This window comes from Pleurodeles waltl, chromosome 2_1 (assembly GCF_031143425.1).
Source record: "Pleurodeles waltl isolate 20211129_DDA chromosome 2_1, aPleWal1.hap1.20221129, whole genome shotgun sequence".
Lineage (NCBI taxonomy): Eukaryota > Metazoa > Chordata > Amphibia > Caudata > Salamandridae > Pleurodeles > Pleurodeles waltl.
Window position 1 is genome coordinate 911,039,748 of NC_090438.1, and position 27,961 is coordinate 911,067,708.

Here is a 27,961-nt window from a genome sequence, read left to right on the forward strand (position 1 = left end):
TGGACCTGGTACAGAGTGTAAGTACCCCTTGGTACCCACTACAAGCCAGGCCAGCCTCCTACAGGAACCATCTGTGACATGCCGTAAGGAAAAATTATGCTAATTCTGCAAAAGTGGCACTAGACCGTTTTGCGGCACGTAAACATGACGCAAAAGGGTTAGCACCATTTTTACACTGCATTAGTGTCAATGACAAAACACAGAAGCAGGAAAGAGTGCAATTGCAAGAGAAGATGGACTCAACAGGAGAGACCCCAGGGAGACCCTAAAAACCCAAATACAAGCCAGGAGGATCCAGAAAAGTCACAGGAGAAGTAAGAAGAGTAATCGCAAGTGTCACTTTGGCGAGGAGGAGCATGACAGCCTGGTCAGAGAGGTGATGGAGCATCAACACCTTCTCTTCGTCATCTTCAAATTTCCAGTTAGTAGTAGAGATGCAATATGGCAGGCAACAGTGAACAAAATCAATAGCGTTGAGGAGGACTGTCACTGAGGTCAAGAAGCACTGGCACGATTGCAAGTGTAGGACTAAGGAGAAACTCACCAGGAACCGCAAGGCAGCACTGTACACTGGAGGTGGAAGTCCAGCACCACAGGAGGACCTGGATGAGATAAAGGAGATGGTTGCAACTGTCATCTCAGAGGAGCTGATCTCTGGAATCACAGGACAACACAGACTACCAGAAACCACCAGAAATGCAGAATAAGTTGCAGGGGGAATATCTGGAAGGGGAGGCACATAGGACACACTCAATGCATGCTAAAGGGTTGCATCGGGACACATAGGCTCTGAATCAAGATGCACCATCCCAATCCAAGCCATACATGTACTGACGTTTTGGTTGTGGAATGCACTCCAATAAATACACAATGTCAACAAATGCCACTCACTATGGTGATACTCCATTATGTAAATATGCACCACATTATCTGGTAGGCATGTGCAAATGGTGTGGCTGTGACATTACAACACCCATTGTATATAGTCAAAGCCCCTGTGCCAACACAACATAGACATTAGAGACTAGGACGGAAGTCAATACCACCTAAGGGATTGTGTCAGGGTGGTGCCTCTGGCCAATATACTTCCATTCTGAGTGTCGCATTGCCTTTCGTATCTTTCAGCACACATTGAAATGCCATCTCAACAAAAATAACTTGTACATGTGCAGGAAGGGACACCTCCCTGCACATGAACTAATCATCACTTCAAGGCAGGCACCCCGTCATCATGCTGCAACAATGCCTCTGTTGGTGCAGGAAGCACAAATCTGTGCAGGTGCAGGCGTAATTGCAGGGCTTTACTATATTCAAGTAAATATGGCACATCACTGCATATCTAAACTGCTGCAGTGTACTGCAACACATCTTGAAGCAGCCCTGAGCCATGCCAAATGAGAAAAAATCTGCCCTAAAGCTTGCAACCTTTGGAACGCAACCCATACAGGGTGAACCCACAACTACTCACACACAACCATATGCGCCACCTGGGAATGGCCACAAAATAAAATGCATACAACACATTGTGCATGTATGTGAACATCATGTGTGCAGCTGTACAATCTCACCATTTGACAAGATAGAGGGCTAGATCAATCGGTTGATGATGGTACATGCTGCTGTGCAAAATTAGGCAGCATCATGCACCATCATTTTCAAAACGCAGGGATGCTCCACATATATAAGAATACAGTGCACTCCTGTGTACCCACCCACACAAGTAGAAATTAGATGTTGTGTGCCAATGCAGCCACCCTTGCACCATAGTGCAGTGATGGCTGTGTTAGAGGAGAGAATGCTTATGTGCAGGAAGGAACACTGTCCTGCACAACAACAAACTTAAAGTGTGATTTTCTCTTACTCTGTGTGCAGCAGAATGCAGCACACATAGTAAAAGCTAGGAATCCAGTATAAATGTAAGCATTACTGCTAGATTTTGCCATGCTAAAACCATCCAAGGGCTGTTGCCATATATTGGCCCAGCGTCTGGTATACAAATAGCCAAAATCTGTGGCAGTGTCAAAATGCAATGAGTGTTGCCGTGGTACACCCACAGCAACACCCATTGCACACCTTCCATGCAATATGCTGAGTGTGAAGGGGCCATATATACAAGGTGGTGTCAAAGCCCAAAAAGTGGCTTCATGCAACCTAGTACATATGCGGCAGGGCATTGCGCCACCTGACCCTCACCAAAAGTTACACTCAGGTGTCACTTGGGCACCTACGTATGCCCCAAAATACCTAGGGGCATGTTTACGAGCCCCTAATGCCACCGGAGCATCACTTTTACTGACGCTCCAGTAGCGCAATGCCCTGTGCCATATTTACAAGGTGACGTTCAGCCACTTTTTGTGGCTTAACACCACCCTATAAATATGGCCCCTGCCACAGTAACACCCATTGCATTTTGACGCTGCCTCAGATCTAGGAGTTTTTGTAAACCTGAGGCAGCGCCAACATCTAACACCACCCTAAGGGTGGCGTTGGCAAGGCGCAACGAGGAGGTATACTTTTACTCCTCCTTGTTTTTTGCCTTTTCTATGTGTGCTGCATTCTGCAAGAGCATGGAAAGAGCAAAATGCCAGACATGATTCTCAATGTGCAGGAAGGTGTACCTTTCTGCAAATAAAAATCATTTTTGCAACCTGCAGCATGCACAGAAGTACCAAATCTCCATTAATGATTGGATATGTGCGGGAAGGGACACTTTCCTACACATAAACAATCAAACCATTCAAAAGCAGACATCCTTGCACAATGGTGCAAAGATGCCTGCATTGGCACTAGGCTGCTCCTTTTAGCATCAGCGCGGGACAAGACAGGGGTGCACCGTATACTATTAGATATGGTGCATCTCTGCATCATGAAAATGACTAAGTGAGGCGCTGACACTTTTGGCGCCACATTGCGCCCCATCATTTTCCATTACCAGTAAACTTGATCCCATGTGTGATGCATAATGCTACACATAAGTACAACCACAACCTTGGGTCAGTGACATGTCATGAGCCTCCAGTGGCGAATACATGATGTCCCATGTCAATAGCCAATACAATTGAATATTGAGTTTACACTATCTCATTGCAGAGGATGATGGCTTACCTCCTGCTGACCTGTCTGTCCTGGATTTTTCAGATGACATGGATGACCAGCTGCCAAACATCAATGAACAGACTCTCCAGTCACAGGGAGGACACACAGTGTTATAGGGTCTCCACATGAACCACCCAGCCACCAACCTACGCCAGCAGCAAGCACTCACATAGCCCTGGACTTCAAGGACCCAGAGATCAGCTTTCAGAGGACGGTGGTAGGAGTCCAGTGGAAGCTGGCCAAGCAGGTGCGGGAGGAGCTAGAGACCATGGCAGGCAGCCTAGAGGGAGTGCAGACATGCCTCAGTCCAAATAAGGACAACTCAGTGGTCATCAGAGGCACCCACTCCCCACTACATGGACTCCAGCAGTCTCTGGCCAATATATCTGCAGTCATGAAGCAGAGCCTACAACAAATACCCTCCCTAACTGCCAGGAGCATTTAAAATACCCTGGGGTCCATACAGCTGTAAGTATCCTCCATGAGGGAAAACATGGCTACCTACCACTGTGATGTTGCTGCTGTGTTGACAAATCAGCAGTTCCTCCTTGCTGAAGTGATTCTTTATGTGTTGCCACAAATGGCAGCTGCCGGGATCATTGACTCCACATCTCTATCCCCTGATGTGTGTGTGGCCGCCTCTACCTCTACAACAGCATTAGCCATGGCACAGGAAGCACCACACTCATCAGAGGATGAAGATGTGGAAGGAATAACATTCACAAGGAAAAGCATCCGGTAGCACAAGTCTGTATCACATGGACAGTTTCTCCTTAGTTCTGGGCTTAAGATCATGCCAGTGTTTTGAAAGTAGGAAATGTGCCCTCTTCACCTTACTACTGTTGAATTGTCTATGTGCTGTGATTGTCCCTTTCATACCAATTGGTAATTTTTTTAACACCTTACTAATTCACACTAAATCTAACAATGTCTTATGACATGTCCCTCAGCCCTGGACTCTGATTGTGTTACGTATGGTTAATGTTCACTCATGAGGTCTGTGAAATGGATACTGTATAGAAATAGCAATTACAATTGCACCTGTAAAAAAAGCATCTTGTACACATGTAGCATTTCTAAGTTTACTGTGATCCATCTACTCAGCTAAAAGATAGCATTTTGTCAATCCATGTCAATGTGTACAGAATATCAGTACATAAGTGCATGACTGTCAGACACTAAGCCACACACTAGGATCCTAACATGAGAACGATGAATGGTGGTGATGTTGCTACAGCCAACTTACTAAGTATACTACATGATTTTGAACCGATATTCTTTGAAGTAAGCATACAGCATATACAGCTCTGAACCAATCAATGGTAATTTACCCACATGGGAGTACCAGTACAACTTATTTGTGTGGTACAGGAAAAACTAACCTTATCAGTGATGGCCACCTGTCAGTGTTTCAGGATACAGTTCCAAATTTGCCTCCTGTCAGATGTACCGCTCTTGCCAACAATGAAATTGCAATATTTCACCAATGATAGGTGAAGTACCATATTTACCTGTCCTAGATGAAGTATACATACACATTGTGAATGGCTGGAACACTGAATGGCAAATGTATGCACTAGTAGACTGTATGTAGCAGACATTCTGACAGTTCCTTGTTCATAGGGGATGCACATGGGAAATCTGGGAAATCAAGACAGTAATTATACACAAGGCCATTCCACCCGCTTGGCCAGTGCACTAATGAGAACCCCCAGACACTGTAGGAGGCTGGCCTGGTTTGTAGTGGGTACCCTAGGTACTTACACCTTATACCAGGTCCAGTTCTCCCTTATTAGTGAAAGCTAGTCAGTGTTCTAGCAGCTTAGGCTGTCTAGAGGTAGCTTCAGCAGAGTCTCTTGGGCTGAACTAGGAGACATGCAATACCACTAAAGCTACACAGTACTTATACACGATAATAGACAATACTCAGTGTTACCAAAAATAAAGGTAATTTATTTTAGTGACACAAGCCCAAAAATATCTTAGAGGCAATAGGCCTTGTGGAGGTAAGTATTATACACAATATATACACTAGAGACCAAAATCAAGTAAGTAAATAGTAATAAAATAGTGCAAACAGTAGAAAGTACAATAGAATGTAATAGGCCTAGGGGCAACGCAAACCATATACTAAGAAAGTGGAATGTGAATCATACATTCCTTCCTAGGCAGGTGTAGTGCATAGAGGGGCAATGGGAAAGGTAAGTAAAATACCACACCCCAGAGCCCATGAAAGTAGAAGTAAAGTACTGCAAGTTTCCTTAGGACACACTACAAGTCGTGATAAGAGTTATTGCAAGAACCAAGCAAGACAACAAGCAACAAAAGATGGATTCCTGTACCTGAAGACCTGTGAAGAGAGGGGACCAAGTCCAGTAGTCGCGAAAGTTTCCAGGAAGGACAGGAGTTCCTGCAACCTCAAAGATGGTCCAAAAGAGGATTCGCCAGTTAGAAGAAGTCTCCAGAAGAGCACCAAAGAAGATGGCTGAGGGTTCCTGCGTGATGCAGGAGATGTCCCACATCGAGAAGTTGGATGTAGGCAGTTTACGTTGCTGGATTCGTCCAAAAAGCCATGGTCTAAGCAAGGTTGTGAGTTGCGTCAAAATGCCGCTGCCTGGACCAGGAGCGACCTGGGGGCCTCAATTCAGACTAAGGAGTGTCCAAACACTGGAGAGAGCCCACAGATGACCAGGCAACACCCACAGGAGTCCCAGGACACATTGACAAAGTGTGGTTGGTGTAGCACAACAAAAGAAGGTCCCACACCGTCGGAGAACAACTCAGCGAGTTATGTGTCACAAGATGGCGTGCTGGGAACCTGAGCTACACTGTACACAAAGGATTCTTGGAAGAAGTGCACAGAAGCCCAAGGATCTAGTGATGACGCGGTGCACAGGGATACTATAGCAAACTGGGAAGGCAAGCTCTTACCTCAGCCAAATTTGAACAGCTGGATCTTGGGACAGTCTGGGTCGAAGGGGTCCACCACCTGTGTTCCAGGGAGCACGCTTGTCATCAGGACAGGAGTCCCAGAGAACTGGTTGTCATCTTGGCAGGTGTCTGCAGGAGCAGGGAAGTGACTCCATCACTCCACAGGAGATTCCTTCAGTTCTTCTGGTGCAGGGTGAAACTGTTGCAGTTGCTGGCTGGAGCTGAAGTTGCAGGGTCACAGTAGCCTTTCTGGATACTTTGTCGCAGTTACAGCAGTTCCTCGATCGGACAGTCAGAAGCTGAGCAAAGGGGATGCTGAGGATTCCTGGAAAAACGTGCAAGCTGAATCGGAAGAGGAACCCACAGGAGAGACCCTATATAGCCCTGAGAGGGGGATTGGCTACCTACCCAGGTAAGCACCTATCAGGAGGGGTCTCTGATGTCACCTGCTGTGCACTGGCCACTCAGAGATCTCCAAAGTTTCCCCACACCTTGAAAAACAAGATGGCTAATGCCAGGGACACACTGGATGAGCTCTGGGCACCACCCCTAGGGTGGCGATGGACCGGGGAATGGTGACTCCCTTTTCCTTTGTCCAGTTTCATGCCAGAGCAGGGACTGGGGGTCCCTGAACCAATGTAGACAGGATTATGCAAGGAGAGCACCATATGTGGCCTTGAAAGCATTTACAGAGGTTCTGGAAGGCTACCCCTCCCAAGCCTGTAAGACCTATTTCCAAAGGGAGAGGGAGTAACACCCTTCTCCCAAAGGAAATGCTTTATTCTGCCTTCTTGGGACTGAGCTGCTCAGACCCCATGAGGGCAGAACCATGTCTGTGAGGTGGCAGCATCTGTGGATGCGGTGCAAGCCTCAGAGAGCTGGGTTGGCAGTACTGGGGGTCCATGGTGGAGCCCCCAGGATGCATAGTATTGGCCCTACAATATCAAATTTGGAGTGGGGGGACAATTCCATGATCTTAGACACCTTACATGGCCATAATCGGAATTACCATTGTGAAGCTTCATATAGGTATTGCCATTAATGTAGTGCACGCGTGTAATGGCATCCCCGAACTCATGAGGTCCAGGGAGTGGGCCCTGGACAGCGTGGGGGCAACTTTGCTAGTGTAAGGGTGCACTCACACTTAGTAACTTTGCACCTAGTCATCAGTAAATAAAGGTTAGACATTTAGGTGGCTTATAAGTTACTTAAATGCAGTGAAAATGGCTGTGAAATAGTGTGTGAACTATTTCACGCAGGCTGCAGGGGCGGTCCTGTAGAAGGGTTTGTCTGAGCTCCTTATGGGTGGCAAAAGAAATGCTATAGCCCTTAAGGATCTCCTGGAAACCCAATGCCCTGGGTACCTAGGCACCATATACTAGGGACTTATAAGGGGGGTCCACTGTGCCTATTGGAATTGGAATATGGAGTCACTAAACTATAGTAACTAATTTGGAATTAGAGAGAGCATTAGCACTGGAGTTCTGGTTAGCAGAACTTCAGTGACACAGTTAAGCACTACTGACAACACACACATAGGCCACAAACTATGAGCACTGGGGTCCAGGCTAGCAAGATCCTAGTGAGAAAGGCAAACACACTGACAAATAGGGTTTTAACTATGAGCACTGGGGTCCTGGCTAGCAGGATCCCAGTGAGACAGTAAAAACACACTGACACACACTCACAAACAGGCATAAAGTTGGGGTAACCATGTTAGAAAGAGGCTACTTTCTCATAGACACTCAGTCAAATTACAAAAAATTTAGGCTAAGATAAACAGGATTTGTTGGAAAACCATATATCAAAAGATTGCCTAAAACCTACCCTATTCTAAACTAACCTATACTAACTAAAAGTAGCTAACAACAACACCTATCTAACTTTTTCTAAACTTATCTTACACATGTAACGCCACACTTTTTCCTCACATTTTGGTGACAGAAAGTTCTGGAATCGGATAGCAGCCACAAATTTGCTTCTACCCAGTACTCTCCCAAGTCTACTGATACAAATGGTACCTCAATTGTGTGGATAGGACTAGTGCTAGTGACAGGAAATCCCCCATAACACAACGTGGACACATCAAATTTTCCCAAAGAAAAGGGAGATGTTTTTTGCAAAGTGCCTAGGTGTAGATTTTGGCCTCTTGCTCAGCCGGCACCTAGGGAAACCTACCAAATCTGTGCATTTTTTTAAAGTAGACATCTAGGGGAATACAAGATGCAGTGACTTGTGGGGCTCACATCCGGGTCTGTTAAACAGAATCCTGTGCAAACCTCTATATTTGGCAAAAAAACACTTTTTCCTCAGATTTTGTTGGCAGAATGTTTGGGTATCTGAGAGGACCCACAAATTTCCTTCCACCCAGTGTTCCCCCAAGTCTTCAGATAAAAATGGTAACTCAATTGTGTTGGTAGGCCTAGTGCCCGCGACAGGAAATGCCCCAAAATACAATGGGGACACATCACATTTTCCCAAAGAAAACAGAGCTGTTTTTTGCAAAGTGCGTAGTTGTAGATTTTGGCCTCTAGCTCAGCGGGCACCTAGGGAAACCTACCAAGCCTGTGCATTTTTAGAAAGTAGACACCTAGGGGAATCCAAGATGGGGTGACCTGTGGGACTCTCACCAGGTTTGGTTACCCAGAATCCTGTGCAAACCTCAACATATGGCAAAAAAACACTTTTTCCTCAAATTCGGTGACAGAAAGTTCTGGAATCTGAGAGGAGCCGCAAATTTCCTTCCACCCAGTGTTCTCCCAAGTCTCCTGATAAAAATGTAACCTCAATTGTGTGGGTAGGCCTATTGCCCGTGACAGGAAATGCTCCAAAGCATAACGTGGACAAGCTGTTTTTTGGAAAGTGCCTAGCTGTGGATTGTGGCCTCTAGCTCAGTCGGCACCTAGAGAAACTTGCCAAACCTGTACATCTTTGAAATGTAGACACATAGGGCAATCCAAGATAGGGTGACTTGGGGGCTGTCACAATTTTCTCTTACCCAGAATCCTGTGCAAACCTCAAAATGTGGCAAAAAAACCACTTTCTCCTCACATTTCGGTGACACAAAGGTGGTCATTACAACCCTGGCGGTCAGTGTTAAAGCAGTGGTAAAACCGCCAACAGGCCAGCAGAAAAAAAAATGGAATTACGACTGTGGCGGAAACCGCCAACATAGACAGCCACTTTAACACTCCGACAGCCAAGGCGGTACAAACAAACAGCGCGCGGTAACCGCCAACAGACAGGCGGAAGACAATGTACCGCCCACATTATTACAAGCCACCAATCCGCCACCTTTTCCGGGTCGGATACACAGCAAACAAAAACACAGAATAAACAGGACTTGGAAGGGAAAACGCTCACCTCTACACATCCCACGAGGAACCAGGACGCGATGGAACCGGAACTTCCGATTCTTCCAGCCTTTATCTTCCTGCTCCTCTACCAGGAGCATGAGCGCCGGCGGCGAAGACCACAGTGAGTACTGCGCCTACGACAAAGGGGAGGGGGGAGGGAAAAAACAGTGACACACACACGCAACACGCAACACTCCCACCCCCACCCTCACCCATGACAACACACACACTAATACATCATGATACATCACAGTTAAACCCCCTAGTCCCCCCTGGAAGAATGCAAGGACAAAAGGAAATGAGTCGAATGATTGTAATATAAACGAAGACAGTAATCAAAAATATATAAATATATTAAGATATTCACACTATAAACAAATATATACACCAAGAATCCAAGTCCAAGGTATTCCACTATCATAGTCCGTGGACCCCTGGGCCCAAAAGGCATGGGCGAGGCCCACACTCAATACTTGAACAAGATGGAGAGAACACTGCTGGGTCATCAGATAGAAATAAAACAGGCACCTCAGGGGGAAGGGAAGGGGGGGAACCTCAGCCGGATGAGTACACGACTCCAGATCCACGAGGGGGCTCCATGCCCACTGTTCAATCCTGGGGAGTGCAAAGCCACAGTCTCTCAAGTCTCTACAGTGGGTGGTTTTCCCACTGTTCAATCCTGGGGAGCGCAAAGCCACAGTCTCTCAAGTCTCTACAGTGGGTGGTTTGCCCACTGCTATATCCTGGGGAGTGCAAAGCCACAGTCTCTCAAGTCTCTACAGTGGGTGGTTTGCACACTATTCAATCTTGGGGAGTGCAAAGCCACAGTCTCTCAAGTCTCTACAGTGGGTGGTTTGCCCACTGCTATATCCTGGGGAGTGCAAAGCCACAGTCTCTCAAGTCTCTACAGTGGGTAATTCACCCACTGTTCAATCCTGGGGAGTGCAAAGCCACAGTCTCTCAAGTCTCTACAGTGGGTGGTTTGCCCACTGTTCAATCCTGGGGAGTGCAAAACCACAGTCTCTCAAGTCTCTACAGGGGGTGGTTTGCTCACTGTTCAATCCTGGGGAGTGCAAAGCCACAGTCTCTCAAGTCTCTACAGTGGGTGGTTTGCCCACTGTTCAATCTTGGGGAGTGCAAAGCCACAGTCTCTCAAGTGGATAACATTCTCCACTGGTTTCTGGAGAGGCCTTTGTGCCCAGAGTGCTTCATCCTGCCAAGGACTGTGGTAGTGGATGTGATACTCCACTGGTTCTGGAGGGGGCTTTGTGCCCAGAGTGCTTCATCCTGCCAAGGACTGTGTGAGTGGATGTGATACTCCACTGGCTCTGGAGGGGACTTTGTGCGCAGAGTGCTTCATCCTGGCTAGGACAGAGGTAGTAGATGTGATACTCCACTGGTTCTGGAGGGGGCTTTATGCCCAGAGTGCTTCTTCCTGCCTGTGGTGGCCTCAGTAGCGTCGGAATCATTGGCACTCACTGGCCTGCGGTGCTGCTGGCGGCGGTGTCCTGGGCAGCGGTTCTGCTGGCGGCAGTGTCCTGGGCAGCGGGGCTGGTGACGGCGGTGTCCAGGACAGCGGGGCTGGTGGCGGAGTCCTGGGCTGCCGGGCTGGTGGTGGCAGTGTCCTGGGCAGCGGTGCTGCTGGCGGCGGTGTCCTGGGCAGCGGTTCTGCTGGCGGCGGTGTCCTGGGCAGCGGGGCTGGTGGCGGCGGTGCCCTGGGCAGCGGGGCTGCTGGCGGCGGTGTCCTGGGCAGCGGTGCTGCTGGTGGCGGTGTCCTGGGCAGCGGTGCTGCTGACGGTGGTGTCCTGGGCAGCGGTTCTTCTGGTGGCAGTGTCCTGGGCAGCGGGGCTGGTGGCGGCGGTGTCCTGGACATCGGTACTGCTGGTGGAGGTGTCCTGGGCAGCGGTTCTGCTGGCGGCAGTGTCCTGGGCAGCTGGGCTGGTGGCGGCGGTGTCCTGGGCAGCAGTACTGCTGGCGGAGGTGTCCTTGTCAGCAGTTCTGCTGGTGGCGGTGTCCTGGGCAGCGGGGCTGGTGGCGGTGGTGTCCTGGGCAGCGGTGCTGCTGACGGCAGTGTCCTGGCCAGTGGTGCTGCTGGCGGCAGTGTCCTGGCCAGTGGTGCTGCTGGCGGCAGTGTCCTGGCCAGTGGTGCTGCTGGCGGCAGTGTCCTGGGCAGCGGAGCTGGTGGTGGCGGTGTCCTGGGCAGCAATGCTGCTGGCGGCGGTGTCCTGGGGAGCGGGGCTGGTGGCTGTCTTGTCTGCTGTGCAGCTCTTTCCAGACTTGCTGGTTTTACTGTGCCCCTTCCCCACCTTGGATGGTGGCGCAGCTCTCTCCACACCCCCAACTGTACCCCTGGGAGTGGCTTTGGTGGCTGATTTCTTTCCCCTCTCCCGCTGGGCACTGCCCAACGTTTTATGCTTTACAGGTGGGGGACTGTCCGTGCTCTGGCTCCTTGCCACATTGGCTGCCCTGCTGCCTGGCGCACTCCAGAAGCCGGTTACTACTGGCACCACTGGTCCAGCAGATGTTGTGGCTGAGGTGCTGGGATGGGACCTGGAGAGTCGGGCCCTAGGAGACTGAAGGGGTGGGGGAGGTGAGGGAAAGAGGGCAAGGTTGGACGGGTAAAGTTTCTTAGGAACACTGGGATGGGTAGATAGAGGGGGTTTGGGAGTGGAGGAAGAGGTAGTGGTTGTAGGAGGTGTACGCTTGGTGACTTTGGGTGAAGTTGCATGGGCTGGAGGTTGTCGTGAGGTGTATGGCTGTTGGGTGGGTGTGTGGCTGTGTTTGTGTACCTTGGGAGGTGGCCTCACAGACACACTGGGAGAGGACACAAGGAAAGTGTGAATGGTAGTGGGGGTGGTGACTGCACGTGAGCGGTGTGTGGTGGTGGGTGTGCTGGTGATGGATGTAGTGGCTGAGGATGTAGTGCATGCAGGTGTGAGTGGAGACGAGATAGGGAGGGAGGAGGGAGACGAGGAGGAGGGGGACACATTGGAGTCAGTGGATGTTGGTGTGTCTGCATGTGTGTGATGCTTGCATGAGTGCCTGTGGGATGTGTGGTGCTTATGTTTGCCAGAGCTTCACTTGTGTGTTGAGGTGTGTCCATGCTGGTCTGATGGTGTGCTTAGGATAGGCTGAGGTACAGGGGTTTAGGTCTGGGTAGAGGAAGTTGGAGGGGGGAGGCTAGAGATAGGGACAATGGCTGCCATCAGTGCTGAGGCCAGAGTCTGAAAAGCTCGCTGATGGGCTGCCTGATCAGAGTGAATGCCCTCCAGGTATGCATTGGTTTGTTGCAACTGCCTCTCTACACCCTGGATGGCATTCAAAATGGTAGACTGCCCAACAGTGAGGGACCTGAAGAGGTCAATGGCCTCCTCACTGAGGGCAGCAGGGGTGTCAGGGGCAGCGGCTGAGGTGCCGTGGGTGAAGGAGATGCCCACCCTCCTGGGTGACCGGCCACAGGACACACGCAGAGGGGCTGCTGGGAGGGTGGTGCTGGTAGGGGGGTGGCGGCTGTACCTGTAGATGCAGGGGCACAGATGGGCCCGCCACCACAAGGGAGCTCCCATCAGAGGAGGAGTCCGTATCGCTCGTGTCAGCTCCTGTCCCCGCCGTGGAGCTCCCCTCGCCCTCCATCCAACTGGTAAATTCAGACTCCGTAGTGTCGCCCTCCAGGGCCATGTGGGATGCAGCTCCCTCGTGCTTCGGTGCCACTGCTCCTCCGCCTGATGATGCTAATGCACACAAGAACAGGGAGACCACAAAAAGGGGGGTGAGACAGAAGAAAGACATGTTGAGTGCATGCAGTACCGCTACTATTGGCGGACACTACAGACACAGAAGCCCCCTGCACTGGGGACATGGTTACAGGGACATGGGTTACAAGGCTATGCCCGATTGCTGCACACATGGATGTCCCAGGAGCCTGACTAGGTGTAGTTGACACTGTACACAGGTGGGGTGGGGTGCCACTGGGCCTGCCTTAAAAAGGGTCCTTGCCTACTAAACTTGCCCTGGCCTAGGAGAACCCACAGCCCACCTCCCCACCCAGACACCTACAATGCGCAAGGAATAAGCAGAATGCGAGTGTACTCACCCCCTTGTGGCTGCTGTGATGCCCTCAAGCGCCCATCCAACTCCGGGTACGCCACCGCCAGGATCCTGAACATCAGGGGGGTCATGGTGCGACGGGCACCCCTCCCACATTGGGAGGCCATCCCCAGCTGGGCCTCCGCCGTCTTCTTGCTCCAACGGCGAATGTCCTCCCATCTTTTCCGGCAGTGGGTGCTCTGTCTGCGGTTGAACCCCTAGGTTCTGGACTTCCTTGGAGATGCACGCCAAATGTCCTTCTTCTGGTGGGCGCTGACCTACAGGAATAGTACAGGGGAAAAAGAAAAGTTATTACCATCCCCAACGTCACAGTAATTGGCCCACATCTCTACCCTTGCCATGACACACATGCACTCACCGTCGTTTCATGCACGCCTCATTCTCACCCCCCTTATCTTTCATCTACACCACTCCACAAAGGCATTGCCCATACAGCATGCTCACAGTGTACTTACCTGTTTGTCTGGAGGACCGTATAGTAGCATGTACTAGGGGAGGACCCAATCCATGAGTTTCTCCAACTCCTCCATGCTGAAGGCAGGGGCCCTTTCCCCAGACACACGAACCATTGTCTCTTCCAGACTGAGGTCACAGCAGCACTTGCAGTGTAGGTTCTCTCCTGTCGAAGATGAGGTATCAAGTGATTGAACAGAGAGAAAATGGCGGTCACGTCTGCAGCGGTGTGTACCGTCACCGCCGGTGTACATCGTCATTGGCTCCTGGGACCCATAGGGTCCAATGTTAACCAATGCAGGATTGCGCCACGGTCTTCGACCACCTACCGCGACGGAGTACAACACCAGCACAGTTACCTCATATCCCATTGTCCCACTTTACAGGTCAGGCAGATGCCATTTGATGGGCCCACGTGCCATTATTTTGGACTGCGTCACACATATCTAGGCCTTGCCTAAACACTCATACAGGCATATGTCGATTTGCCAATATTTCAGAGTAAGCTGTGTTTACGTACCTCAGAGTTGGTTAACTCTCTGCTCCCTCTTCTCCTCCATAGGCACCGTCCGCTGGGGCATGTGAGGAGATGGGGGCATCCTCCGGTGTACAGACCACTGGTGGACCTGTCAACAATGGAGGAGCAACATGTGATCATCACCTACAGACTTGATCGTGCCACAATCCAGGAACTGTGTGCCCAGTTGGAGCCAGCCCTGATGTCAGCTATCCGCCATCCCACAGGAATCCCCCCTCAAGTGCAAGTGCTGTCAGTACTCCATTTCCTAGCAAGTGGGTCATTTCAAACAACAGTGGCCATTACATTAGGGATGTCTCAGCCTATGTTTTCCAACGTGTTGTCGAGAGTGTTGTCTGCCCTGCTGAAACACATGCAGAGCTAAATTGTTTTCCCTCAGGTGGAGGATTTGCCTACAGTGAAAGTTGATTTCTATGCCCGTGGACATATCCCCAACATCATAGGTGCCATTGATGGGACACATGTGGCCTTGGTCCCCCCCGCAGGAGTGAACAGGTGTACAGAAACGGGAAGAGTTACCATTCGATGAATGTGCAGATGGCGTGTTTGACAGACCAGTACATCTCCCATGTGCATGCCAAATTCCCTGGCACAGTGCATGACGCTTACATTTTGAGAACTAGCAGCATCCCTTATGTGATGGGGCAACTCCAGAGGCACCGTGTGTGGCTATTAGGCGAGGACATGGACCCAATATAGTGTGAATAGTTGTCTGGGTCTGGGGATGTCCCTATGAGTTAGCGTGTGTCTAACAGTTGTCCCTCGCCATTTGCAGGTGACTCTGGTTACCCCAACCTGTCATGGCTACAGACCCCAGTGAGGAATCCCAGGACAAGGGCAGAGGAATGCTACAATGAGGCCCATGGGAGAACTAGGAGGGTTATAGTGAGGACCTTTGGCCTCCGGAAGGCCAGGTTCCGGTGCCTCTATATGACAGGAGGTTCCCTATTCTACTCACCAAAGAAGGTGTGCCAGATCATCGTGGCCGGCTGTATACTTCACAATTTGGCTTTGCGACGACAGGTGCCTTTTCTGAAGGAGGATGGTCCAGATGGAGGTGTTGTGGCAGCTGTGGAGCCTGTGGACAGTGAAGACGAGGAAGCAGAAGAAGAGGACATAGACAACAGGAACAGGGAGATCCTGCAATACTTCCACTGAGACACAGGTAAGAAGAACACTGGCTGCTACATCTGATTTAATTCTACTACATTTTCACCCAGTGTATGGTCACTGAGTTGTCACTTTCCCTTACGATTTCACAGATGTGGGTCTCACTGTGTGACATCTGCTTTATTTACGCATGGACTAGAGCTGTGTGACATAGGTATGTTGACATTATATTTGATATAGCATTTTGCCACTGTTATTGCAAATACACATTTTCGAAAGCACAGACTGACTCCAGATTGTTTTTTGATTTAAGGGGGTTTATTTAAGTGCTCAATAGTGGAGGGGGTTGTAAAATGGTCAGGGGTGATGGTGGAGGAATGTCCATGGCAGAGTCCAGTCTATTAGTCTCACAGGTGCATTGTCCAAAGGGCCATAGGAAGTGGAGCTGGGGCAGTTTAAGCACGGACAGGGTGATAAAGTGAGACAGAAGGATGACAATCAGGGTGGTCTCTTTTCTTGGTGGGGGTCTTGGCATTGTTCTCCGTCTTTGTCCTGGATCTCAGGGACCGTTTGTGGGGTGGTTCTCCATTTGAAGGGGGTGGGGTGATGGTGTGGTGTTCCTGTGGCGGTGCCTCCTGTCCACTAGCGCCGGCGGAGGTGGTGGGCAGTTCATCGTCCAGGCTAGTGTCAGGGGCTCCTTGTTGTGCCACAGTGTCCCTCCTGGTGCTCACAAGTTCCTTCAGCACCCCTACAATGGTGCCCAGGGTGGAATTGATGGATTTGAGTTCTTCCCTGAAGCCCAAATACTGTTCCTCCTGCAGCCCCTGGGTCTCCTGAAACTTGGCCAGTACCGTTGCCATTGTCTCCTTAGAATGGGGGTAGGCTCCCATGATGTTGGAGAGGGCCTCGTGGAGAGTGGGTTCCCTGGGCCTGTCCTCCCCCTGTTGCACAGCAGACCTCCCAGTTCCCCATGTTCCTGGGCCTCCGTCCCCTGAACCATGTGCCCACTACCACTGCCCCCAGGTCCCTGGTGTTGATGGGGTGGTGGGTTAGCCTGGGTTCCCTGTAGTGGTGGACACACTGCTGATTGACGTGTCCTGGGGACAGAGGTATGGGCCCGCTGGATGGGTGCTGCGCTGGTGTTTCCAGAGGGGGCAAGCTCTGTAGTGGCCTGTGCCAGTATGAGGGGAACCCGACTGTCCCCAGGTCCCAGATGGGCCGGGCTAGTCATCTAGATCCAGTTGGATAGAGCTGCTGTCATCAGTGTGGGCCTCTTCTGTGGGTGGAGTGGACATATCTGGACCCTCCTGTCCCATGACGTTGGGTAGGGGTCCTGAAGGGGTGAAAATGCATGATTATTGCATCTGTGTGTGCCATGGTGTGCAATGGGTGGGTGACCGTGTACCCCAGTGCTTGCATTCCTGTGTAGGACCTTGTGTGATAATGGTTTAAGGGGGTGTATGGGTATGTGTAGTGGCCATGCATTGGTGATGGGTGTCCATGCTTTGGTGGTCCATGTAGGGCTTGATTTTGGGATGTGTGGTTTGTGATATTGGGACATACGTGAGGAGTTGGAGTGATGGGGTGAGGGCGAGGGCGGGGGTATGTGATAGCATGCAGGTGGGTGGGGGATGTAATAGTTAAGATTTGACTTACCAGAGTCCATTCCTCCAGCTACTCCTGCGAGGCCCTCAGGATGCAGTATAGCCAAGACCTGCTCCTCCCATGTTGTTAGTTGTGGGAGAGGAGGTGGGGGTCCGCCGCCAGTCTTCTGAACTGCGATGTGGTGTCTTGAGACCACGGAACGCATCTTCCTCCTTAGGTGTTCCACCTCTTCCTGATGTCATCCCTAGTTCTTGGGTGCTGTCTCACTGCGTAGACCCTGTCCACGATTCTTCGCCATAGCTCCACCTTCCTAGCTGTGGTGGTGTGCTGCACCTGTGACCAAATAGCTATGGTTCTACCCAGATGATTTCCTCCACCATGACCCTGAGCTCCTCCTCAGAGAACCTGGGGAGTCTTTGCTGTGCCATGGGGTGGCGTGGGTGATGTGTGGGGTGGTGTGTGTTGTGATGTGTGGGGTGATATTTAGAGGTGTGTTGTGTGAGGTGCGTGGATGTTGTGTGAGTGATGGTGTGTAGTGCCTGTGGATGCTAGTTTGTAGATGGTGGTGTCTCTCTCTGGCCCTCAGTCTCAATTGTTGACGTAAGGGTTTGTGGGTGTGTGTTTTATATTGTATTGGGTGTGTGGGAGTGGTGTGTGTATGTGCATCAGGTGTGTGTATTTCGAAATGTCCAAAGTGGTAGTGTTTTGTAAATGTGTGTGTATTTTGAGCGTGGCGGTGTGTACTGTCAATGGAATACCACGGTGAAAGACCGCCACGTGAATTCGTGGGTCGTGATAGTATGGGCGCATTCCTGTTGGCGTGATGGTGGAGGTTTTGTTATCGCCTGTTTATCACTGACCTTTGGTTTGGCGGACTTGTGTGGGTGTCTGGATTTTGGCGGAATTCCGCAGCGGTGTGTTGGCGGTCTTCTGCACAGCGGTAAGCGGCTTTTACTGCCAATGTTGGAATGACCACCAAAGTTCTGAAATCTGAGAGGGGCCACAAATTTCCTTCCACCCAGCGCTCCCCCAAGCCTCCCGATAAAAATTGTACCTCACTTGTGTGGGTAGGTCTAGTGCCCGCAACAGGAAATGCCCCAAAACACAATGTGGAAACATCACATTTTCCGCAAGAAAACAGAGCTGTTTTTTGCAAAGTGCATAGCTGTAGATTTTGGCCTCTTGCTCAGCCGGCACCTAGGGAAACCTACCGAACCTGTGCATTTTTTTAAAGTAGACATCTACGGGAATCCAAGATGCGGTGACTTGTGGGGCTGTCACCAGGTTCTGTTACCCAGAATCCTGTGCAAACCTCAAAAGTTGGCAAAAAACACGTTTTCCTCACATTTCTGTGACAGAAAGTTCTGGAATCTGAGAGGAGCCACAAACTTCCTTCCACCCTGTGTTCTCCGAAGTCTCCCGATAAAAATGGTACCTCACTTGTGTGGGTAGGCCTAGTGCCAGTGACAAGAAATGCCCCAAAACACAACGTGGACACATCACATTTTCACAAAGAAAACAGAACAGTTTTTTGCAAAGTGTCTAGCTGTTAATTTTTTCCCTCTAGCTCAGCCGGCACCTAGGGAAACCTACCAAACCTGTGCATTTTTTTAAAGTAGACACCTGGGCAATTCAGGATGGGGTGACTCGTGGGCCTCTCACCAGGTTCTGTTACCCAGAATCATGTGCAACCCTCTATATTTGGGAAAAAACACATTTTCCTCACATTTTGGTGACAGAAAGTTCTGGATTCTGAGAGGAGCCACAAATTTCCTTCCACCCAGTGTTCCCCGAAGTCTCCCGATAAAAGTGGTACCTAACATGTCTGGGTAGGCCTAGTGCCAGCAACAGGAAATGCCCCAAAACGCAATGTGGACAAATCACATTTTCCCAAAGAAAACAGAGCTGTTTTTTGCAAAGTCCTCAGTCAGCACCTTTGGAAACCTACCAATTCTGTGCTTTTCTTAAAAGTAGACACCTAGGGTAATCCAAGATGCTGTGACTTGTGGGGCTGTCACCAGGTTCTGTTACCCAGAATTCTGTGCAAACCTCCATATTTGGCAAAAAAAACACTTTTTCCTCAGATTTTTTTGACAGAATGTTCGTTTATCTGAGAGGAGCCACAAATTTCCTTCCACCCAGTGTTCCCCCAAGTCTCCCGGTAAAAATGGTACCTCAATTGTGTGGGTAGGCCTAGTGCCCGCGACAGGAAATGCCCCAAAATACAACATGGACACATCACATGTTCCAAAGGAAAACAGAGCTGTTTTTTGTAAAGTGCCTTGCTGTAAATTGTGGCCTCTCGCTCAGCCGGCACCTAAGGAAACATACAAAACCTGTGCATTTTTTAAAAGTAGACACCTTGGGGAATTGAAGATGGGGTGACTTGTGGTGCTCTCACCAGGTTCTGGTACCCAGAATCCTGTCCAAACTCAACATTTGTAAAAAAAAAACACCTTTTCCTTAAATTTCGGTGACAGAAAGTTCTGAAATCTGAGAGGGGCCACACATTTCCTTACACTCAGCACTCCCCCAAGTCTCCTGATACAAATGGTACCTCAGTTGTGTGGGTATGTCTAGTTCCCGCTACAGGAAACATCCCAAAACACAGTTTGGACACATCACATTTTCTCAAAGAAAACAGCTGTTTTTTGTAAAGTGCCTAGCTGTAGATTTTGGCCTCTAGCTAAGCGGGTACTTAGGGAAACCTACGAAACCTGTGCATTTTTTAAAAATAGACACCTTGTGGAATTGAAGATGGGGTGACTTGTGGTGCTCTCATCAGGTTCTGTTAACCAGAAACCTGTGTAAACATCTATGTTTTGCAGAAAAAACACTTTTTCCTCACATTTTGTTGACAGAATGTTCTGGAATCTGAGAGGAGCCACAAATTTCCTTCCACACAGTGCTCCCCCAATTCTCCCGATACAAATGGTACCTCACTTGTGGGGTAGGCCTAGTGCCCACGATAGGAAATGCTCCAACACACAACGTGGACACATCACATTTTCCCAAAGAACACAGAGCTGTTTTTTTTGCAAAGAGCCTAGCTTTGGATTTTGGCCTCTCGCTCAGCCGGCACCTAAGGAAACCTACCAAACCTCTGCATTTTTTTAAAGTAGACACCTAGGGGAATCCAAGGTGCGGTGACTTTGGGGCTGTCACCAGATTCGGTTACCCAGAATGCTGTGCAAACCTCAAAATGTGGCAAAAAACAAGTTTTCCTCACATTTTGGTGACAGAAAGTTCTGGAATCGGAGAGGAGCAAATAATTGCCTTCCACTCGGCGTTCCCCCAAGTCTCCCTATAGAAATAGTACCTTACTTGTGAGGGTAGGCCTAGTGGCCGCAACAGCAAATGCCCCAAAACACAACGTGGACACATCACATTTTCCCAAACAAAACAGTGCTTTTTTTAGCAAAGTGCCTAGCTGTGGATTTTGGCCTCTAGCTCAGCCGGCAACTAGTGAAACATACCAAACATGTGCATTTTTTAAAAGTAGACACCTTGTGGAATTGAAGATGGGGGGACTTGTGGTGCTCTCATCAGGTTATGTTACCCAGAAACCAGTGTAAACCTCAAAACTTGGCAAAAAAGCACATTTTCCTCACATTTATGTGACAGAAAGTTCTGGAATCTGAGAGGAGCCACAAAGTTCCTTCCACCCATCTTTCCCACAAGTCTACCGATAAAAGTGGCACCCCACTTGTGTGGGTAGGCCTAGAGCCTGCAACAGAAATGTCCCAAAACACAACGTGAACACATCACATTTTCCCAAACAAAACAGAGGTGTTCTTTGCAAAGTGCCTAGCTGTGGATTTTTGCCTCTAGTTCAGCCGGCACCTAGGAAAACCTACCAAATCTGTACATTTGTGAATATTAGACACCTACGGGAATCCAAGATAGGGTGAGTTGTGGGGCTCTCTCTAGGTTTGGTTACACAGAATCCTATGCAAACCTAAAAACTTGGCAAATACAAACACTTTTTCCTCACATTTCGGTTACAAAAAGTTCTGAAATGTGACAGGGGCTGCACATTTCGCTCCACTCAGCGCTCCCCCAAGTCTCCTGATACAAATGGTACCTTCTTGTGTGAGTAGATCTAGTGCCTGCGACAGGAAATGTCCCAAAACAAAACGTGGACACATAAAATTTTCCCAAAGAAAAAAGAGCTGTTTTCTGCAAAGTGCCTAGCTGTGGATTTTGGCCTCTAGCTCAGCAAGCACCTAGGGAAACCTACCAAAACTGTGCAATCATGAAAAGTAGACACCTAGGGGAATCCAAAATGGGGTGACTTGTGTGGCTCTCACCAGGTCCCCCAGAATCCTGTGGAAACTCACAATTTAGCAAAAAAAAACACTTTTTCTCACATTTCGGTGACAGAAAGCTCTGGAATGTGAGAGGAGCCACAAAGTTCTTTCCATCCATCGTTCCCACAAGTCTTCTGGGAAAAAAGGTACCTCACTTGTTGGGTAGGCCTGGAACCTGTGAGAGAAATACCCCAAAACAAAAAATGGACACATCACATTTTCCCAAACAAAACAGAGCTGTTTTTTGGCAAAGTGCCTAGCTGTGGATTTTGGCCTCTAGTTCAGCCGGCACCTAGGGAAACCTACCAAATCTGTACATTTGTGAAAATTAGACACCTACAGGAATCCAAGATGGGGTGAGTTGTGGGGCTCTCAGTAGGTTTGGTTACACAGAATCCTATGCAAACCTAAAAACTTGGCAAATACGAACACTTTTTCCTCACATTTCGGTTACAAAAAGTTCTGAAATGTGACAGGGGCTGCACATTTCGTTCCACTCAGCGCTCCCCCAAGTCTCCTGATACAAATGGTACCTTCTTGTGTGAGTAGATCTAGTGCCTGCGACAGGAAATGTCCCAAAAACAAAACGTGGACACATCAAATTTTCCCAAAGAAAACAGAGCTGTTTTCTGCAAAGTGCCTAGCTGTGGATTTTGGCCTCTAGCTCAGCAAGCACCTAGGGAAACCTACCAAAACTGTGCAATCATGAAAAGTAGACACCTAGGGGAATCCAAAATGGGGTGACTTGTGTGGCTCTCACCAGGTCCCCCAGAATCCTGTGGAAACTCACAATTTAGCAAAAAAAACACTTTTTCTCACATTTCGGTGACAGAAAGCTCTGGAATGTGAGAGGAGCCACAAAGTTCTTTCCATCCATCGTTCCCACAAGTCTTCTGGGAAAAATGGTACCTCACTTGTTGGGTAGGCCTGGAGCCCGTGAGAGAAATACCCCAAAACTAAAAATGGACACATCACATTTTCCCAAACAAAACAGAGCTGTTTTTTGGCAAAGTGCCTAGCTGTGGATTTTGGCCTCTAGTTCAGCCGGCACCTAGGGAAACCTACCAAATCTGTACATTTGTGAAAATTAGACACCTACGGGAATCCAAGATGGGGTGAGTTGTGGGGCTCTCACTAGGTTTGGTTACACAGAATCCTATGCAAACCTAAAAACTTGGCAAATACAAACACTTTTTCCTCACATTTCGGTGACAAAAAGTTCTGAAATGTGACAGGGGCTGCACATTTCGTTCCACTCAGCGCTCCCCCAAGTCTCCTGATACAAATGGTACCTTCTTGTGTGAGTAGATCTAGTGCCTGCGACAGGAAATGTCCCAAAACAAAACGTGGACACATCAAATTTTCCCAAAGAAAACAGAGCTGTTTTCTGCAAAGTGCCTGGCTGTGGATTTTGGCCTCTAGCTCAGCAAGCACCTAGGGAAACCTACCAAAACTGTGCAATCATGAAAAGTAGACACCTAGGGGAATCCAAAATGGGGTGACTTGTGTGGCTCTCACCAGGTCCCCCAGAATCCTGTGGAAACTCAAAATTTAGCAAAAAAAACACCTTTTCTCACATTTCGGTGACAGAAAGCTCTGGAATGTGAGAGGAGCCACAAAGTTCTTTCCATCCATCGTTCCCACAAGTCTTCTGGGAAAAATGGTACCTCACTTGTTGGGTAGGCCTGGAGCCCGTGAGAGAAATACCCCAAAACAAAAAATGGACACATCACATTTTCCCAAACAAAACAGAGCTGTTTTTTGGCAAAGTGCCTAGCTGTGGATTTTGGCCTCTAGCTCACCCGGCTCCCAGGGAAACCTAACAAACCTGTGCATTCTTGAAAAGTAGACACCTAGGGAAATCCAAGATGGGGTGACTTTTGTGGCTCCCACCAGGTTCGGTTACCCAGAATCATGTGCAAACCTCAACATATGGCAAAAAAAAATAAAAAATCCTCACATTTCGGTGACAGAAATTTCTGGAATGTGAGAGGAGCCACAAATTTCCTTTCACCCAGTGTTCTCCTAAGTCTCCCTATAAAAGTGGCACCTCACTTGTGTGGGTAGGCCTATTGCCCGTGACATGAAATGCTCCAAGGCATAACGTGGACACATCAAATTTTCCCATACAAAACAGAGCTGTTTTTTGGAAAGTGCCTAGCTGTGGATTTTGGCCTCTTGCTCAGCCGGCACCAGGGAAACCTGCCAAACGTGTGAATTTTTGAAATGTAGACACCTAGGGCAATCCAAGATGTGGTGACTTGTGGGGCTGTCACCATGTTCTCTTACCCAGAATCCTGTGCAAACCTAAACATTTGGCAAAAAAACACTTTTTCCTCACATTTCGGTGACAGAAAGTTCTGGATTCTGAGAGGAGCCACAAATTTCCCTTCACACAGTGATCCCCCAAGTCTCCCGATAAAAGTGGTACCTCACTTGTGTCGGTAGGCCTAGAGACCCAACAGGAAATGCCCCAAAACACTACGTGGACAAATCAAATTTTCCCAAAGAAAACAGAGCTGTTTTTTGAAGAGTGCCTTGCTGTGAATTGTGGCCTCTAGCTCAGCTGGCACCTAGGGATACCTACCAATTCTGTGCTTTTTTAAAAAGTAGACACCAGTGGAATCCAAGATTGTGTGACTTTTGGGGCTGTCACCAGGTTCTGTAACCAGAATTCTGTGCAAACCTCAAAATTTGGGCAAAAAACACTTTTTCCTCACATTTCGGTGACAAAAAGTTCTGGAATCGGAGAGAAGCCACTAATTTCCTTCCACTCAGCGTTCCTCCAAGTCTCCCAATAGAAATAGTACCTCACTTGTGTGGGTAGGCCTAGTGCCCATGACAAGAAATGCCCCAAAACACAACGTGGACACATCACATTTTCCCAAACAAAAAAGAGCAGTTTTTTGCAAAGTCCCTAGCTGTGGATTTTGGCCTCTAGCTCAGTCGGCACCTAGGAAAACCTACCAAACCTGTGTATTTTTGAAAAGTAGACACCTTGGGGAATTGAAGATGGGGTGACTTGTGGTGCTCCCATCAGGTTCTGTTCCCCAGAATCCTGTGTAATACTCAAATTTGGCAAAAAAGCACAATTTCCTCACATTTTTGGTGACAGAAAGTTCTGGAAACTGAGAGGAGCCACAAAGTTCCTTCCACCCATAGTTCCCACAAGTCTACAGATAAAAATGGTACCTCACTTGTTTGGGTAGGCTTAGGCCTGATTGCTCCAGGATGCCTGCAAAACCACATACCTCTGACAGGGGCCGCACATTTCCTTCCACTCAGCGCTCCCACAAGTCTCCTGATACAAATGGTACCTTCTTGTGTGAGTAGATCTAGTGCCTGCGACAGGAAATGTCCCAAAACACAATGTGGACACATCACATTTTCCCAAACAAAACAGAGCTGTTTTTTGCAAAGTGCCTAGCTGTGGATTTTGGCCTCTAACTCAGCCGGCACCTAGGGAAACCTACCAAATCTGTACATTTGTGAAAATTAGACACCTAGGGGAATCCAAGATGGGGTGACTTGTGGGGCTCTCACCAGGTTCGGTTACACAGAATCCTGTGGAAAACTCTAAATTTGGCAAAAAAAACACCTTTTCCTCACATTTCGGTGACAGAAAGTTCTGGAATCTGAGAGGAGCCACACATTTCCTTCCACCCTGTGTTCTCCCAAGTCTCCTGATAAAAATGGTACCTCACTTGTGTGGGTAGGCCTAGTGCCTGTGACAGGAAATGCCCCAAAACACAACGTGGACACATCACTTTTTCCCAGAGAAAACAGAGGTGTTTTTTGCAAAGTGCCTAGCTGTGGATTGTGGCCTCTAGCTCAGCCACCACCTAGGGAAACCAGCAAAACTGTGCATTTTTTAAAAGTAGACACCTAGGGCAATCCAAGGTGGGGTGACTTGTGGGGCTCTCACCAGATTCTCTTACGCAGAATCCTGTGCAAACCTCAAAATTTGGCAAACAAAACACTTTTTCCTCACATTTCGGTGACAGAAAGTTCTGAAATCTGAGAGGGGCCACAAATTTCCTCCCACTCAGCGCTCCCCCAAGTCTCCTGATACAAATGGTACCTCACTTGTGTGGGTAGGTCTAGTGCCCGTGACAGGAAATGTCCCAAAACACATCGTGGACACATCACATTTTCCCAAAGAAAACAGAAATGTTTTTGCAAAGTTCATAGCTGTAGATTTTGGCCTCTAGCTAAGTGGGCACCTAGGGAAACCTACCAAACCTGTTCATTTTTTAAAAGTACACACCTGGGTAATCCAGAATGGGGTGACTTGTGGGCCTCTCAACATGTTCTGTTAACCAGAATACTGTGCAAACCTCTATGTTTTGCAGAAAAAACAGTTTTTCCTTACCTTTCATTAACAGAATGTTCCGGAATCTGAGAGGAGCCACAAATTACCTTCCACCAAGTGTTCCACCAAGTCTCCTGATTAAAAAGGTACCTCACTTGTATGGGTAGGCCTAGTGCCCATGGCAGGAAATGCCCCAAAACACAACTTGGACACATCACAATTTCGCAAAGAACACAGAGCTGTTTTTTGCCAAGTGCCTAGCTGTGGATTTTGGCCTCTCACTCAGCCGGCACCCAGGGAAACCTACTGAATCAGTGCATTTTTTCAATGCAGAAATCTACGGGAATTCATGATGGGGTGACTTATGGGGCTCGCACCAGACTCTGCTACCCAGAATCCTGTGGAAGCTCAAAACCTGGCAAAAAAAACACCTTTTCCTCACATTTCGTTGACAGAATGTTCCGGAATCTGAGAGGAGCCACAAAGTTCCTTCCACCCAGTGCTCCCCCAAGTCTCCTGATAAAAATGGTACCTCACTTGTTAGGGTAGGCCTAGTGCCCGCGACAGGAAATGCCTCAACACACAACTTGGACGCATCACATTTTCCCAAAGAAAACAGAAGAGTTTTTTGCAAAGTGCCTAGCTGTGGATTTTGGCCTCTTGCTCAGCTAGCACCTAGGGAAACCTGCCAAACCTGTGCATTTTTTAAAAGTAGACATCTAGGGCAATCCAAGATGGGGTGACTTGTGGGGTCTCACCTGGTTCTCTTACCCAGAATCCTGTGCAAACCTCAAAATTTGGCAAACAAAAAGCCTTTTTATTCACATTTTGGTTACAGAAAGTTCTGGAATCTGAGAGGAGCCACAAATTTCCTTCCACCCAGTGTTCTCCCAAGTCTCCTGATACATATGGTACCTCACTTGTGTGGGTAGGTCTAGTGCCTGTGACAGGAAATGTCCCAAAACACAACGTGGACACATCACATTTTCCCAAAGAAAATAGAGCTGTTTTTGCAAAATCCCTAGCTGTAGATTTTGGCCTCTAGCTAAGCGGGCACCTTGGGAAACTGACCAAACCTGTGCAAAATTTTGAAAATTACACACCTGGGTAATCCAGAATGGGGTGACTTGTTGGCCTCTCAACATGTTCTGTTAACCAGAATCCTGTGCAAACCTCTATGTTTTGCAGAAAAAACACTTTTTCCTCATATTTTGTTGACACAATGTTCCGGAATCTGAGAGGAGCCACAAATTACCTTCCACCAAGTGTTCCCCCAAGTCTCCCGATAAAAATGGTACTTCACTTGTGTGAGTAGGCCTAGTGCCCACTTCAGGAAATGCACCAAAACACAACGTGGACACATCACATTTTCGCAAAGAACACAGAGCTGTTTTTCGCAAAGTGCCTAGCTGTGGATTTTGCCCTCTACCACAGCCAGCACCTGGGGAAACCTACCACACCTGTGCATTTTCGAAAAGTAGACACCTAGGGAAATCCAAGGTGACAGAAAGTTGTGGAATCTGAGAGGAGCCACAACTTACCTTCCACCCAGTGTTCTCCCAAGTTACCCGATAAAAATGGTACCTCACTTGTGTGGGTAGGCATATTGCCCGTGACAGGCAATGCTCCAAAGCACAACGTGGACACATCATATTTTCCCAAAGAACACAGAGCTGTTTTTTTCAAAGTGCCTAGCTATGGATTTTGCCCTCTAGCACAGCCGGCACCTAGGGAAACCTACCAAACCTGTGGATTTTTGAAAAGTAGACACCTAGGAAAATCCAAGGTGCAGTGACTTGTGGGGCTGTCACCAGATTCTGTTACCCAGAATCCTGTGCAAACCTCAAAGTGTGTCAAAAAACAAATTTTCCTACATTTCGGTGACAGAAAGCTCTGAAATCTGAGAGGAGCAAGTAATTGCCTTCCACTCAGCGTTCCCCCAAATCTCCCCATAGAAATAGTACCTCATTTGTGTGGGTAGGCCTAGTGCCCGCAACAGCAAATGCCCCAAAACACAACGTGGACACATCACATTTTCAAAAAACAAAACAGAGCTTTTTTTAGCGAAATGCCTAGCTGGGGATTTTGGCCTCTAGATCAGACAGCACCTAAGGAAAACTATCAAACCTGTGCATTTTGGAAA